The sequence below is a fragment of the Cyprinus carpio genome, chromosome B16 (assembly GCF_018340385.1).
Source record: "Cyprinus carpio isolate SPL01 chromosome B16, ASM1834038v1, whole genome shotgun sequence".
Taxonomy (NCBI): Eukaryota; Metazoa; Chordata; class Actinopteri; order Cypriniformes; family Cyprinidae; genus Cyprinus; species Cyprinus carpio.
The window spans coordinates 438,280-455,229 of NC_056612.1; the positions used below are offsets into that span (position 1 = coordinate 438,280).

The 16,950-nt window shown below is 38.9% G+C and overlaps 1 protein-coding gene across 2 annotated transcripts in view; it reads left to right on the forward strand.

The window, feature by feature from the left end:
• Nucleotides 1-16,950, forward strand: part of cdkal1 (CDK5 regulatory subunit associated protein 1-like 1) — a 247,966-nt gene that overhangs the window by 62,658 nt on the left and 168,358 nt on the right. The gene's annotated exons all lie outside the window — the stretch shown is intronic.

Consider the following 16,950-nt stretch of genomic DNA (forward strand, 5'->3'; position numbering starts at 1 on the left):
TGAAGTGGAGAGAGGATTTCCATAAGAGAGGGAGATTTGAGAGCCATTGCTGTGATGCAAATGCAATTACTGCTGCATTGAGCTGCGCGTCTGACTGCTCGCTGGGTTCCTACATGTCATTTACATATTGAATTAGTGCAACGCCTTGCCAATACACCACACACACACACACACGGGCTCATATCAGCATCTGTGGGCTCAGAGGCAAACACAAGCGTTACCGCTGAGTAAACGAAAGTCATTTACAAAGGCTGAACAAAAACAGCAGCTAATGCTGTGAAAGGAGCGGCCATGCCAATCATTGCACACAAAAGAACAGACGCGCACATTGTGAACATGCATCGCATTGAAACTGCCTCAAATGATGAATTTTCTGTGTGGATATATCAACATTTGGGTCTGTCTGTCTTTTTCTTTCTCTCTCAGTGTTAAGGCATTAAACAAACTCTCATCAGCTTTATTTTTTACAGAAACCTCCAGCACTATTAAAGTTGAGTGTGTGTGTCTTACTGCAGATTCCTCAGATCGTGTGTGCTGAGTAGAGTGATGAGATGTGATCGGTTTCATCTGCTGCACCAGACAGCAGGCACATGGACACTGATAGAGGTCCTCGTTGTGTTGAGTCCTAGCTGTATCTGTCATCTCTAGAAAATCCCACCCATGGACACAAAACCCTTAATCAACCAATGCATATTAGAGAAATGGCAAGCAGATTGGTTGGAATGTCAAGATAAACTATTTGAAATGTATTCTGAGGTGGGAAAAAGATGCAACTACCCCTTTAACCCTCTGGAGTCTAAGGGTATTTTTGGGGCCCGGAGAAGTTTTGTCATGCCCTGACATTTGTGCTTTTTTCAGTTTCTTATAAATATCTAAATGGCTAAAGTCTAATCTCACTGTAATCAGCACAAACTAGGCTATAATAATATGTGAGCAGCATGTATGTACATGATTGTGTTTTTGAGAAAAAAAATGTTATGCGTGGTTAGTGAAAAACTAAAAATGTTAAATCACTTGAAATAAGGCAATAAAACACATACAGAAAATTGGTTCCCAGGAATTTTGAGAACTGGAGCTTGTAGCCTAGAATTTTTTTTTTCTAAAATGATGTGAAAATCATCTTGTTTACTCACTTACAGAAAACAATATATTGATTTAAATTTTCTAAGACAGTTTTTGTTGGTAAAAGTCATATGCGAGTAGGCGTCAACTATCATGAATTCACACCTGAGAAGACAAAGGCCTGCATAATGAGCTGCATAATGAGCCATTCAGTCAGCTGTGTCACTGAGAGGGGTGAGTTACAAGAAAGAATGTGAGGACAAAATAAATCTATATAATTTTATGTTTGTAGTTTATTTAGAATACATTTAATTATCCCACAACATAATTTAATATTCACTTGTGAGTGCAGTTAAACAGTTTATTAGGAAAAATCAAAGCTGACTTTCAAACTGAATTTTTTGCATCATTACTCCAGTCACACAATCCTTCAGAAATCCTTTTAACAATCTTATTTTCTACAAAAAAACATTTATTGTTATTATTATTATCATCATCATCATTATTATTATTATTATTATTATTATTATTATTATTATTATTATTATTATTAATGTTGAAAAGAGCTGAGAATATTTTTTTTTAGGTTTTTTAGGGGGGATAAATTGAAAGAACAGCAATGATTGTTACATTTGTTACAGTTACATTTATTGTTACATTTATATTATTTACATCAAGCTTTTGAATGGTATAGTGGTGTATATTGTTTTTGAAACTTCATAATATTTCACTTGATTATACATTTAGTCCGGAATTATAGTTTGGAAAAAGTCTTGGAAAAAGTCTAACTAGTAAAATGTTTACACGTTATGTGAAAACTAGTACAAGTATATAAATAAATAAAAAGAAACTTACTCATGTTTATGATCTCTGCTGAATAAAGTGCTTCATTCTTTTTTCTGAGGAAATCCAAATCTCAAATCCTCAACCACATCACATCTTTTTGGGGTGAATTATGTCTTATTCCTCTCATCGCGAAGCAAACAGTAAAATAAAAAAAAACTTGAAGAACAGTCTCGCTGTTGTCTTCTGTTGTGTGGGCGTATTCAAAAGCCGCGCGCTTCAGTGAAACATTTGAATCTCAAAAGCGCGCTCGGCGCGGGGGCGTGGTCGCATTAGAAGATAATGAAGGGAGACGTGAAAAACGGACATCGGGTTGTTTTCATATGGATTACTTTATCACAGAATATTTGTTTTCAGCAGCACTCGTTTAGTTTAAAAGTAGACATGTCAGGCTTTCTATAGATATCTCTCTCATGTCTCTTCGTTGAGTATTCACTGAGTTACAGTTCATTTTAATGACGCATTTGTATCTGAAGATCAGCGCAGACAAAGGCTGCAGACAGCACTCCTTGTTTGTTATCTTTATTTTATAAGTGCACAAAGTTTTGTTGTTATTGTGTCTGTATACAAAAAAAAGTAGACCCTTTACAGATTCGATTGATGTATTGCACTTATCTGTACGATCAAAACTGAAAGTGTAATTTAAGTTCTTTTCGGGGTTATCAGGAGAAAATACCCCAAAACGCGTATACGCGTTAATCGACTCCAGAGGGTTAAATTAAGACACAGCCAAGTTGTTTATAGCAGGTGTGAATAGGCCACACTAGACTGACACATGAGCCGTTTCCACCACTGGAACTAAACCCAGGAACTAGGGACTTTGGGCTGGTACTCGGTGTGTTTCCAACACAGGAACCAGGAACTACATAAAGTTCCGGGTAAAAAATTGCCCCTCAGAAAGTCCGTGCTCACGAGGTAGTACTTTTTCAAAGGTCCAAAACTTTTGGGGGCGGGACTTGGGCGCTGAGCATGCTGATTGGTTGAGTTCACACAGCATTGTGATTTCAAAATATTAATGTTATCGTGTCATGAAATGTAGTTTTTAAAAGTATTTCAGGCGAGAATGTAGTTGTTTAAAACTCAGATTTGCGGTTTATTGATAAAGAGAGCGCCTATTTAAAAATATGTTCCAATTTCGGAGACGATCAGCTCCACGTGATCAACGCTCATGTTTACAGACGAGAGCAGTCTCGACTCGGCTAGTCTTCTGACATTTGCCGCTGGCTCTGATGTCTCTTTAGTGGTTAAATATAAAATATAATTTGTTTTGGATAAATCTAACAGGTAATCTTTGTCATCTTTATTCAGTTAATCTATTAATATGTTAAAATGAATATAAAAAGTCAAGTCACCTTTATTTATATAGTGCTTTATTTATAAAGTACAAAACAGATTGTGTCAAAGCAACTGAACAACATAAATTAGGAAAGCAGTGTGTCAATAATGTAAAATGACAGTTAAAGGCAGTTCATCGTTGAATTCAGTGATGTCATCATTCAGCTCAGTTCAGTTTAAATAGTATCTGTGCAATAATTTGCAATCAAGTCAAAGATATCGCTGTAAATGAAGTGTCCCCAACTAAGCAAGCCAGAGGTGACAGCGGCAAGGAACCAAAATCTCCATCAGTGACAGAATGGAGAAAAAACCTTGGGAGAACCCAGGCTCAGTCGGGGGGGCCAGTTCTCCTCTGACCAGACGAAACCAGCAGTTCAATTCCAGGCTGCAGCAAAGTCAGATTGTGCAGAAGAATCATCTGTTTCCTGTGGTCTTGTTCCGGTGGTCGTTTGAGACAAGGTCTTTACAGGGGATCTGTCTCTGGGGCTCTAGTCCTGGTCTCCGCTGTCTTTCAGGGCTGTAGAGGTCCTTTCTAGGTGCTGATCCACCATATGGGCTGGATATGTACTGGATCTGGTGGCTACAGTGACCTCGGAATAAGAGAGAAACAGACTAATATTAGCGTAGATGCCATTCTTCTAACGATGTAACAAGTACATCGGGTGTTATGGGAAGTGTTCCCGGTTCCGATTTACCTAATTAATGCAGCCTAAAAATCCTTTAACGGATTAGGATATTAGAAGTGTATTAGTATGTTATGTGTAAGCCAGGTTAAAGAGATGGGTCTTTAATCTAGATTTAAACTGCAAGAGTGTGTCTGCCTCCCGAACAATGTTAGGTAGGTTATTCCAGAGTTTGGGGCGCTAAATAGGAGAAGGATCTGCCGCCCGCAGTTGACTTTGATATTCTAGGTATTATCAAATTGCCAGAGTTTTGAGAAAGCAGCGGACATGGAGGACTATAATGTAACAAGAGCTCGTTCAACTACTGAGGTGCTAAACCATTCAGGGCTTTATAAGTAATAAGCAAGATTTTAAAATCTATACGATGTTTGATAGGGAGCCAGTGCAGTGTTGACAGAACCGGGCTAATATGATCATACTTCCTGGTTCTAGTAAGAACTCTAGCTGCTGCATTTTGGACTAACTGGAGTTTGTTTACTAAGTGTGCAGAACAACCACCCAATAGAGCATTACAATAATCTAACCTTAAGGTCATAAACGCATGGATTAACATTTCTGCATTTGACATTGAGAGCATAGGCCATAATTTAGATATATTTTTGAGATGGAAAAATGCAGTTTTACAAATGATAGAAACGTGGCTTTCTAAGGAAAGATTGCTATCAAATAGCACACCTAGGTTCCTAACTGATGACGAAGAATTGACAGAGCAGCCATCAAGGCTTAGACAGCGTTCTAGGTCGTTACATGCAGAGCTTTTAGGTCCTATAATTAACACCTCTGTTTTTTCAGAATTTAGCAGTAAGAAATTACTCGTCATCCAGTTTTTTATATCGACTATGCATTCTGTTGCATTCAAATTGGTATGTTTCGCCGGGCCGCGAAGAAATATAGAGCTGAGTATCATCAGTATAACAGTGAAAGCGAACACCGTGTTTCCTGATGATATCTCCCAAGGGTAACATGTAAAGCGTGAAGAGTAACGGCCCTAGTACTGAGCTTTGAGGTACTCCATACTGCACTTGTGATCGATATGATACCTCTTCATTCACTGCTACGAATTGATGGCGGTCATATAAGTACGATTTAAACCATGCTAATGCACTTCCATTAATGCCAACAAAGTATTCTAGTCTATGCAAAAGAATAGTGTGCTCAATAGTGTCGAATGCAGCACTAAGATCCAATAGCACTAATAGAGAGATACAACCACGATCAGATGATAAGAGCAGGTCATTTGTAACTCTAAGGAGAGTAGTCTCAGTACTATGATACGGTCTAAATCCTGACTGGAAATCCTCACAGATACCATTTTTCTCTAAGAAGGAATATAAAAAGAGGCAATACTGTTTGATATAATATTTTGTTTCATTGTAATGTAGGCTGTATATAAACACACTTCCCTGAAATACATTTCTGCGGCTATTAATATGTTTAAGTGAAAACGAAAGGAGGCAGTGGTGTTTGATATTCTATTTCGTCTTATTGTGAATATACATTGAGGAAAATTGCAGTAGCCAAGGCGAGCTGACTGATGTTATCAAGTACACTGCTGTTTGCAGAATTACCGCACTTGCGTCGTCCTGTCCGCAGGAGATCACACTCCCGAGTCAAACTCGCAAAGTCCAAACTACCAAGGATGCAAGTCTGAAATTTGTGTTCTTTTTATTGAGAAACGTGCGCAGACCTACGTCACCAGACTATTTGCCTAATCTTCATGGTACTTTAGACCGTGGTGGAAACGCAGAAAGCATCAGGTCTGGGGGAAAAAAAGTTACTGGAAAAAATAGTTCCTGGTACAATTGTTCCGGGTGATTTCGGTGGAAACGGGGCTATGGACATTTACTGAAGGTGAAGAAACACCAACTTGTCCATAAAACACGATTTTGGTCTGCAAAAGACAATGGTTTTTATCAGGACAAACTTTTAGGCTTTTTATGCATGGTGATACATTTTGAGAAATTTTGAGCAGTTTTGCCTTTTTTTTTTTTTTGTTGATTGTTGATTTTTTTATCGAGAATGGGTTGCAAATTTCTACCTGGATCCTTTAGATCGGTCGTGCCAGTGCCTCACCTGGTTGCTCTTTGACAGCAGCCTTGCTCAAAAAGTTGCCCCATGTATCATCAGCCTAAAGAGATTATTTTGTAAGATGGACAATAAAAACCCTTGAGTTAAGTACATTTGAAGAATATTTTATAGAATTATGTGTACAAAATTGTCTTGTCTTTTTTTCTTAGTAGTAGTATCTGCCTACAGCTGACTTCTCTAGACTTCAACCAAACACAGAACTCCCTAGCAGCAACACAGTTGAAATAAAATACACTCAGGACACCTTAGCATCCGCATCACATCCCAGCAACAACCCAAAACATGTAGTGTTGACATGTTTTCATAGACATTTGTAATGGATTTGATTTCTGCAAAGCTGGTTTTGTGCGCTGAGGAAAGCTGACCATGAAAGGTGAGAGAGCTCACAGTGTTCAGTATCACGTGACTGTAGTCGGTGTGTGGAGACTTTTGTACACGCTAAACAAAGAGGTTAAAGACAAGGGACAGAGATGAAGAGTCATGAAGGCAGCTGGTGAGGTGAAAGAGGAGTGTGTTGTACAAAGGAGGGTTTGTTCAGCCTCACAGCACCTTAATGCCTCATTGGATTCATAAGCCTAATCAGTAAACGGCACGTGTGCCTGATGATCTGAGCCTCAGTTTAGCATTTATTGTATATTATATCCCTTCTCATGCAACTGCCTTGTCAAGATCACATGACCATCTGAGCATTATTGGACTCTTTCAGTGCTGTAAATGAATCATGAGTGTGTTTCCATGATGGCAAAGGTAACCAAACCTTATTCTTTATGCAATGCTGCATCCATGCCAGTAGGTGTCAGAATAAAGTCTCACATCACTGTTATATTGGCCAGTCAAACAGACAAACAAGACTTTTTCTTTGAAGGTGGGAGCTTTCAGAACTTCCCTAGTATGTGCTGTTTGCCATGATGCATGTTATTGGTGATATTAATCATCTGTACCAAACAAGCAAACGAGTGAGTGAAACACTGAGTCTCGAATCTGTGCTTCTGATTCAATCTCTAAATACAGCAGTGATCAGACACTGTGTGTGTGTGTGTGTGTGTGTGAGAGAGAGAGATCAGCTGTGCAGTATTGTTTTTATGAGAGAGTGTGATTTTGTGTTAATTTCTTATTCTTTCAGGTACTCATTTTATTTTATCTTAATATATACTTTTTTTATTTCTTTTAAATAAAAAATTGTCTGTAGGGCTGGGCAATATGACAATATATATCGGATGGACGAAATTAAGTCTATTGTTTCATATTATGCTCTATCATTTATTTCGTGGTGCTGCAAAATACATAGTTTACGGCAATGCTTTTTCATCATTTGAATGACTGCAGTCTTACATGCATTACACAGGGATGCAGGCAGAAATGTGAATAACAGCATGCATGCTCATATCACGTTGTGTGCGTGGTCACGAAAACGTCATGTTTGCACGCGTTTTTAAGCACTGCAGTTTTAAACAACTGATTTTAGGTTGCTGAAACACAAACAACAGAGCTATATGCGTGCGCTGTCTCTGTTTCTGTGTGAGAGGAGTTTGTAAGCCACGCATCAGCTGCTAATAGAGCTCAAGAGCATTTTTGCCGTTTTATTGGCTTTGAATGATTGCATAAACGCTTATGTGTCCAAATGCCCGGTTTTGCAAGTATCCTCATAAACCGTATCCTCTTAAGGGAAAGTAAATAGTTTCAAGAGAAAACGCATGTGTAACAGTTGGATCCAGACTTCGGTCTTATATATATATAATTTTCTAGCATATTCAAAAGAATGTTGTGATCAATAGTGTAAAATACAGCACTAAGGTCCAGTAGCACTAATTGGGAGATATAACCATGATCGGATGATATGAGCAGGTCATTTGTAACTCTGATGAGAACTTAGTATTGTGATATGGTTTAAATCCTGACTGGGAATCCTCACAGATACCATTTTTCTCCAAGAAGAAATGTACTTGTGTGAACACTATTTAAGGTATTCAGCAAAATTGTTGGAATTGCACTGAACATTAAAATTAGATAATTACAGTTCTGCAGCCTACAGGCTTGTGGTCATTTCATCTGCAAATAGATGGCAAGGCAGGAGAGGAGAACGGGTCACTGCTGAGAGAACAACTGAGAAACTGATGAGATTGAGAGGAGAAATGGTGTAGCTCAGACAGCAGCTGAGCTTGTTTGATCTTCACCCTCTGTCTGTTGGGCGGTGATTGTGCCTCACCCTCTAATTATCCATCTGTGTGCCATCTAGGGATGCTCAATTATGGAAAAAATCATAATCTGGACTATTTTGGTCAATATTGTTACCACAGCTATTAGACACGATTATGAGTGAACCATATGACCAAAACTATATGACTGATTTATTTAAATATAGTGATATATATCAAATATATTTTCTGTAAGTAAGGTTGCTATGACATCTACTTTTTAGAGACAAGCGAAACTTCACAATTCTCAATACCACGGCAGGGTACAAGGGTAACTAATATTAGTAAAAAAAAAAAGCAACCAAATAAAAAAAGTCCTCAATTATTGAAAAAAATTATACTGTCTATTATTAAAAAAAACAAAAAAAAAAACTAAGGATACAATATGCAAACTGTACTTGAAGGGTTTTCAAGGTTAATGCAAGTCTAAAGTATTCAGTTAAAGGGATGGTTAACCCAAAAATGAAAATCTGATGTTTATCTGCTTACCCCCAGGGCATCCAAGATGTAGGTGACTTTGTTTCTTCAGTAGAACACACATGGAGATTTTTTAACTTCAGCCGTTGCAGTCTCTCAGCAGTACAATGCTTGGAAAATTTTAACAAAATCTATGAGAGAAAAAAAAAAAAAAACATGCACAGAAAAATCAAATTAAACCCTGCGGCTCGTGACGATACATTGATGTGTAAAGACTCAAAACAATTGGTCTGTGCAAGAAACTGTACAGTATTTATATCATTTTTTTTTTTTTTACCTCTGATTCACGCAGTGTCCGAACTGTTAGAACTCTTGTGAACGTGCTTCACAGCAGCAGGAGCGTGAGACATCATCTTCTTCTTCCCTGGTTTATAGCGGATCGCAGACTTATAAGTGCATTACTGCCACCTATCTCTCAAGTGGACCATTGACACTCCTGATTGAGATTGTAGATAGTGTTAATGTCCATTTGAGAGATGCATGTTACGACTTAAATATTTGCCTTATTTCCTGATCGGTTTGCGATCGATGTGCTTAAGTTTTAGTGGAAAAAAAAGAGTTTCAAACAGTCCTCATCTCTGATAAACACAGCTCAGTTGAGCAGCGCGAGAGAGATCGAAATGACGTAGACATGCGTCAAGTCTATTTTGTGCACAACTTGGACAAACTACAACAGGTAAATCTGTCAGCTGTGCTGATATTGGCAATATCGTTAACAATTCTTATTTCTAATCATTACTAATATGGCTTCTTCTGATCAAGATCTTAGTCTATATGCTGTGTTCTGTTAAAGTGTGAAGCACACTTATTTGAAGCACATTGGCCATCCATTAATCGCAAAAAGCTTTGTAACTTTTTAATAAACAAAGTATCAGCTTTAAAATTATGGCAAATTCATAAGGAAATTCAAACAATAAATGTTTTTGGCGCTTTTTAATGCGGTGGGCGCGACATCTCTTTAGCACCTCAGTTCAAGCATCAAGTGAATCCAATATGTCTTTCTCTTTACTACTATAGTAAATAATGAACATGAATTAACATCAAAACCTATTTTATAAGAAATCCTACAGTACAGCTTACTGAAATGTCGCATGTAAAAGCTCACTCAGTGTTTCAAACTGCGGAAAATGTGTAAAGCTTGTAAACATTGCAACGTGATAATACATTTAACGTTACCTCAGAATAACCATTCGGTGTCTAGAAGTTCATCAGTGAGCTAGAAAAATAACTATAAAGAAGAGCATTTTGCTATATTTATGCACTATTGGATGTTAATATTTTTACTCAACCTGCTGTCTACATGATTAAACTCCTCCTATAAAATTGCATTTTACTAATGAAGAAAAACAGACTGAATATGTGAAAGATGTGACAGCATTTACAGGATGCATCGAGGAGGAGCCCAAGCTACACTCAGTGGCCAAGTGATGCTTATGGTCCATGATATGTGTACAGATTCTGTGTCATGAACAATTCTTTGTGAGTGTAGGCTATATTTCAAGTTTGAAAAGACATTTAGTTCCCACTTTAAGTGAACCTTAATTCCCAGGTCATCACAAGATCGATGAAAATGCTGATAAATTCAAGAAAAGATGAGACATAAACACATCAAAGTATGATTTAAATGTTAAAAATAATAATAAAATAAATAAAAAAAAAAAATTATGTGGAATATAAAAATTATTTGGCTCCTAAGTTTTTTCTTATAGGAGCCAATGGCTCCTTACTCTATTTTTTTTTTGTTTGGAGCCCTGATACATAAATAACGAAGGTTTACGTGAATAATCACTAAGTGAAGCATTTTGACAATTTTGCATGTATTTGACCGTGCACCTTGAGCTAGAAGATGACTTTGACTTTGTCCGTGTTCTGTTCTATGTGTTATTTTCCATGTCGGAATGCATTGAATTTACAGCACATGTTCTCTTTTGCACTTTTAAAAACATGAATAAATCTAATCAACTTTAATAAATCAATCAAGTCCCATTTTTATGGAGGAGTGAAAGCACACGCTGGAAGGGGGTGGGGATGGAAAATGGGGCGCAATATTCGTTTTATCTCAATTCTTGTATTTTCATTACCGTTGGAGGCTGAAATCGTAACTGTATTTCGATGAATTGCACAGACCAAGTGCCGTCCCTCGTCCTCTCTGCTTGGCATGCTGTCTTTCTCTTGTCTCTTCTGTAGAGCAGGTTGATTGTAGTCGTGGCCTGTAAGTTCAGCCGGCTCTGGAAGGCAACAGTTGTTAATGAGTTGAGCCCTGAGAGCAAACGATTTTTGTCTCATTCTCTAACCAGTGCTAATGAACTTCAGAGCAGAAGATGAGCTGACTGGAGGAATCGTGAGTCTCCTCTCGTTAAAGGGTCTCTGAAGGATCTCCCAGTGATGTTTGCTATGGTGTTCTGACTGTTAGCATGTCTCTCTCTGTGATCTTCTGGTCTGTAGACATGAATCTGGTTCCTCCTCCTTTCCTCACACTGTCTGTGGGATTTTTGGTCCAGCAGGTAAAAGTGGTGCTTTGATCAGTTAGTGTAGTAGCAGCACACTCTCATCAACATCACACATGAGCTGAGGCATCACATCCGTCTGGAGGACGACACGCTTCAGTATGAGCACTAGTGGTGATTGATTTAACACTACTGACAACTATGTATCTCAGGGACACTAATAGGTGCATATTGAGGCCTGTCTTAACAAACCCAGTGTTGTCTAATGAAGCCATATGTGAACCGCTCAGCCTCAATTCTACAAGATGCTGAAGAAGGATGTTCAGGAGAGTGATCAGACATCTGGGATGGGCAGGAGTCACTCAGTGAATGACATGCTGAGTGATTTGACTCAGGTGTGCGCTGAGATCCCTGATATACAGTACAAACTGTCCAGTTTGGCATGAGGAAGACCTGCTGTGGGTCTGTACTCAGAAACGGAGGAAGTGAGAAGGAAAATTGAGTGTTTATTGTCTGTCAATCACCAGAGCACCACCGTAACAACTTGATCTTCCAGCTTTGCTTGGATGCAGGCCGTCTCCAGCTTCATTCAGCTCTCAGGAGTGTTTCCCCGGAGGGGCTTCAGGGCTGTTGTTTACGGATGTGAGGTGCTGTCTGAGAGGATCTGCAGTGCAGGTGTGTATTTTGATCGTGCAGTAGGTGTCAAGTCTTGCTCTTGAGTGAACTGGGCCAGCAGATCATCATCTCTGAGTCTCTGCACTGTACAGATTTTCCACCGAATCTTCACTGAGTATCTATTGACCCTGATCAATAAGAGTTACTGACCTTTTTTATCTATTATTATTCTTTTTTTTTTTTTTTTTTATTATTCCAGATATTAGTACACACACACACACACACACACACACACACACACACACACACACACTTTCATTTGTGGTTTACTGAAACTCTCCATAGGCGTAGTGGTTTTTATACTATACAACCTGTATTTTCTATCACCCTACACCCACCCTACACCTAACCCTACCCCTCACAGAAAACTACTGGCAATTTTTGAATTTCATAAAACACTGTTGTGTTTTTTTTTTTTTAAAGCCTTTTGTTTTACGGGGACACAGGAAGTGTCCTCATAAACCACATATACCAGTATACACACACACACACACACACTCCATTGTGTTTTTTTTCTTTCTTTCTGACTCTCTATTTTACAGCATGGCAGTACATTCTGGTGTGACCCGAAAGGTCATAGCATTATACAGTAGCAGTCTTCCAAATGACTTGTAGTGTTGTAAAGTTGTTATTCACTGATGGACACGTCATTCATTCAACTCTTGGATAAAATTTCACTACTAGTTAGTCATTGCATTTAGACTCATGACATTACCGAACCAGTTAAAATTGATTTCTGGCATTTACAGAGGTGCCATATTTGACAAGCACTTCATGAATAAATTGATTTCATACTGAATAATGTCCTCAAATTTCAGTTGGTAAGTCTTGCATGGGTTATCAGTACTGGTGCTATGGTGCTGTTTAGAAATTGTCATTATATGGAAAACAGCTGTAAAGATTCATCAAACCATCTGTCGTCTTCCACAGAATAGTCAAATGTAGAGATGCAGGGGACCGGAATCAGCCGGTTTTCTGCATGGTTCGAGGTTTCAATGATTCAAAGCATTTATTGTCATGTGCACAGTGAGGAAAACAAGATTCCCTGCACAATGAAATTCTTTCTTTGCTGTCCACATTGAATGCCAAGTGCAAACTATGTAAAAAAGATAACAGACATGAAAACAGACATACACATACATACAACAAACACAATAAAGTATAGCTATGTTGGTGAAGTAGAAATATATGTGTATAGAAATATAGACTATGCACATCTGTTTGTAAGAGTGTACAATAGTGACTTATATTTTGACTTATAATATTGACAATAGTATAGTAACGTAGTTACAGTAACACGTTCAAATGTAGCAGTAATATGTAGTATATCTCTGTCCGACTGTGCAGTATTGACTTATGTACAAAACAATAGTACAGTAGCCTGTAGCAAATTGAGTGCAACTACATAATAATAATAGCAGCTGTAACATTAACAGTGTGCAAATCGAGATGAAGTTACTTCTTAAGAAACAGCAGCAGTAACATTTACAAATGTGTAAACTGAGCTGTAGCAGTTCAGTCCTCCTGTTGTATGAGATAAGTGACACCAGTCTGTGTCCACTGGTTACCCATTTAAAAGTCTAATGGCTGAGGAAGGAGTTCCTTAGTCTGGAAGTAGATACCTGTGTCCTGAGGGTAGGGGTGTGAACAGTCTGTGTTGTGGGTGGGTGGGGTCTTTAAGGATGGCGTCAGCTCTCCTGTGGACTCTGCGATGGTAAATGCCCTGCAGAGAGGGCAGTGGAGTCCTGATGATCTTCTCAGCACTCTTCACCACTCTCTGCAGACGTTTGCCGTCCCTTACAGTAGTGCTGCCATATCACACGGTGATGCAGCTGGTCAAGACGCTCTCAACAACACAGCTGTAGAAGTTGTGGAGGATCTCAGGTGACATGCCAAACTTCCTTCAGCCTCCTCAGGAAGTACAGCCGCTGTTGTGCTTTCTTAACCAGCCGTGTGCAGATGAGGTCCTCGGTGATGTGGACCCCCGAATATTTAAAGCTGCTCATCCTCTCCACTTCAAGCTCTCGGATAAACAGTGGCTGGTGAGGTCTCCTCTGCTTTCTTGTCCACTATCATCTCCTTTGTCTTGTCTGTGTTGAGGGTAAGATTGTTGTCCTCACACCGTGTCACAAGACTGGCCACCTCCCTTCTGCAGGCTGTTTCATCTCCGCCAGTGATTCATCCCATCACTGCGGTGTCGTCAACCAACTTCACGATGATGTTGTCCTTGTGGGAGGCAACACAGTCATGTGTGAACAGTGTGTAGAGGATGGGACTGAGAACACACTCCTGTGGGGTGCCAGTGTTTGTTGTGATCGCCCCGGACCGGGGACCGGCTGCTCAGTCTCACATCTTGTCGATTCCGAGCCAGTCTGTTTTGACATCACAGAGTTGTGACTTTTTGCTCACTTCACTCTTAGTGAAGAAGACACAAAGTTCGCAATTTGTATTATGTGTAAGGCCAAAGTAAACAGTGGAGACACCACAGGGCCCGATTAATGCTTGTCTGGATAAAATATATTTTACTTGCCTGACCGGACAAGACTCTGAGCACAACAGAAAGTTATATATGCATACTGCAGTAAAAAATATATTACGTTAGATGTTTCCCTGAATATCAGCACGATTGCAATGTGACACTGAAATTATCTTATATTACTAATATAATCTATATTAATAGATTATCTTATAACATTATTTATGTATTTGCAATTTTATGGTGTAAAATTAATTTACCTCAGCTTCATCGAACAGTCTGTGTAAATACATCTAATGCCACTTAGATGCAGATGCAGCTGCTGTTTCCTCTACAGTGGAAAAAAGGTGTTTGTTGATACTGATTTCATCTGAAGGGTAACAACAGTTTCTTATTATTCTAACTGAATTAATTGAAGAAATGTAAGAATTTGATGTGAAAGATGACACATTTAATAAGGTTAGGGAAAAAAATAAACACAGTGGGAACTGACATCTGTTATGCTATATGCAGCAACTAATTTTTACCTCTTTCCAGTCACAGAGCACTTTATTTTGAGAGTTGTTTAAGTGAATGTATATGTTCCATTCAAAGTGCATTGAAGTATGCAACACGTGAATTAAGATTGTATTTATTTACAGAGGTATATGATGTCACACTTGTCCGTGTGTGAAAACATTGAATGAATGTTCTGAAGTGAAGTGAACTTCAACAGATTTCCCCTGCTCAGGGAGTAGGGAGCAGTGAACACTGTGCAGGGAGCATGTCAATGTGAACACAGTTCATGCACGGAGCTCACTTCTAACGAGCTGATTATCTGAATCAGGTGTTAACAAAGAGAGACATACAAAATATGCAGAGCTGGGGGTGCGAGGACTGGAATTGGGAACCGCTGGTGTAGAGTAGAGCTTGTCGTTTCTCAGATCACAAATGCAGACATGGTTTTATGTTTACGCAGCACGATGCAACGCAACACGTAAAAACAGTATAAGTCATTATAATCAGTAATTATGTCCCCACTGGATGCAACAAATGCCTCGTTTGTAATGGGTTTTATTGTTTTTGTCTTGTCACGCCGGTGTTCTGACCGGGACACACATCACAGTATGTTAGAGGCTTGTTTTTTCTGTTAGAGACTTGAGGTATTATTATAGTATTGGTGCACTGGATAGCTGGCCAATCAGAGCACACCTCACTTTTCAGAACGATGAGTCTTGTGAAAATTGATGCATTTCAGAAGGCGGGGCATAGAGGAGACACTATAATGTACAGTATGTGGAAAATGTGTTTTTGAACCTTAAACCACATAAACACATTTCATTACACCAAATACACAAAATAATGTTCTTTTTTAGCAACATCATATGACCCCTTTAAGTCTTTAAGTTCAACTGTTATTGTTCCATTAAGAGCTGACTGCATTTCATGCATGTTTTGCAGATTGCCACTGAGCCATGAGTCCATGTGCACTGTTTTTCTTTCCTGTGTTTCCTTCTCAATCTGTTGTTGGCTTGTGAAGTCATTCTTCATCTCCAATCGCACGTCTGAAGCCATATGCCAGTTTAATTCTCTTGTACATCTTGTTCTCTGCCCAGGTTATTGGTAAGGACATTTGGGCCAAAACGTAATCATCTGTAATTTTTCTTTGGCTTGCTTGGCTTGACTCCGTGTCAGCAGTGTATTTATTTCCAGCCTTCAGACCGAATGTGGCTGAAATCTCTGGCCTGGTTTTGGAAAGATCTGGATTTGTCATTAAATGTGGTTGGTTCTCTTCTCTCGCTATTCAGATTACCTTGAGAAAATGATTCGCACACAATCAAGATGCAGAGACGTCCAAAACAAGTAATGGTGAATAAAATGTATATGCTTGGTTGAGTAAATCATTCAATCACAATAATGTGCTAGATCTGTGCCAGGGTTATGGATATGCTCTTTTTCTTCCCATGTCGTGGCCTAATGGTTAGAGAGTCGGACTCCCAATCGAAGGGTGGTTTAAATTTGTTTTTGTAAGTGAATTTGTTTTTAATGTTTTTGTTTCAGTGTTTTGTTGTTTGTGATTTTTTGTTTTAGGTGATTTGTCTGTAAGGTCCAGGGATCAGAGTTAGCCTCTGTAGCTAGATGCTGTGAAATTCTGAGTATGGGTCACCATACTTGGCTAAAAACAAACAACTGAGTTAGCCTCTGTAGCTAGATGCTGTTCGAGGGTTATGGTTATGTGATTGATTTTATGAACAGCCTCTCACATTGTTGTGGGGGTTCCTGCACCATTTGCAGAACTTCATCAGGATGAATGGGGATGTACAGATTCTCCATGGGAAGGTCCCGTGGCCTGCGCAGTGCCTTGATTATTAGGACGTGTGGGGCTTTGATTGACATGTTAAATGTTGTTCAGTTACACTATCCTGTAAACTGGGTCCAGCAGCTGTGTGAATGATCCATTTTGACAAACCTTTTAGACCAGAAACCTAATTATGTTTCACTCTTTGGACCTCATTAAATCAGAAATGAGCAGGGCTGAATTACATCCGATCTCTGGTTTTGGACATACAGCATGTAAAGAAGTTGGCTCTTTAGCTTCTTCATTTTGTAACTGAAATGCTTTATTTTTAAGGCTTATGTTGTTTTCACACTTCTTTCTGAATCACTATTGTTCTCAGTTCTTCAGCTTT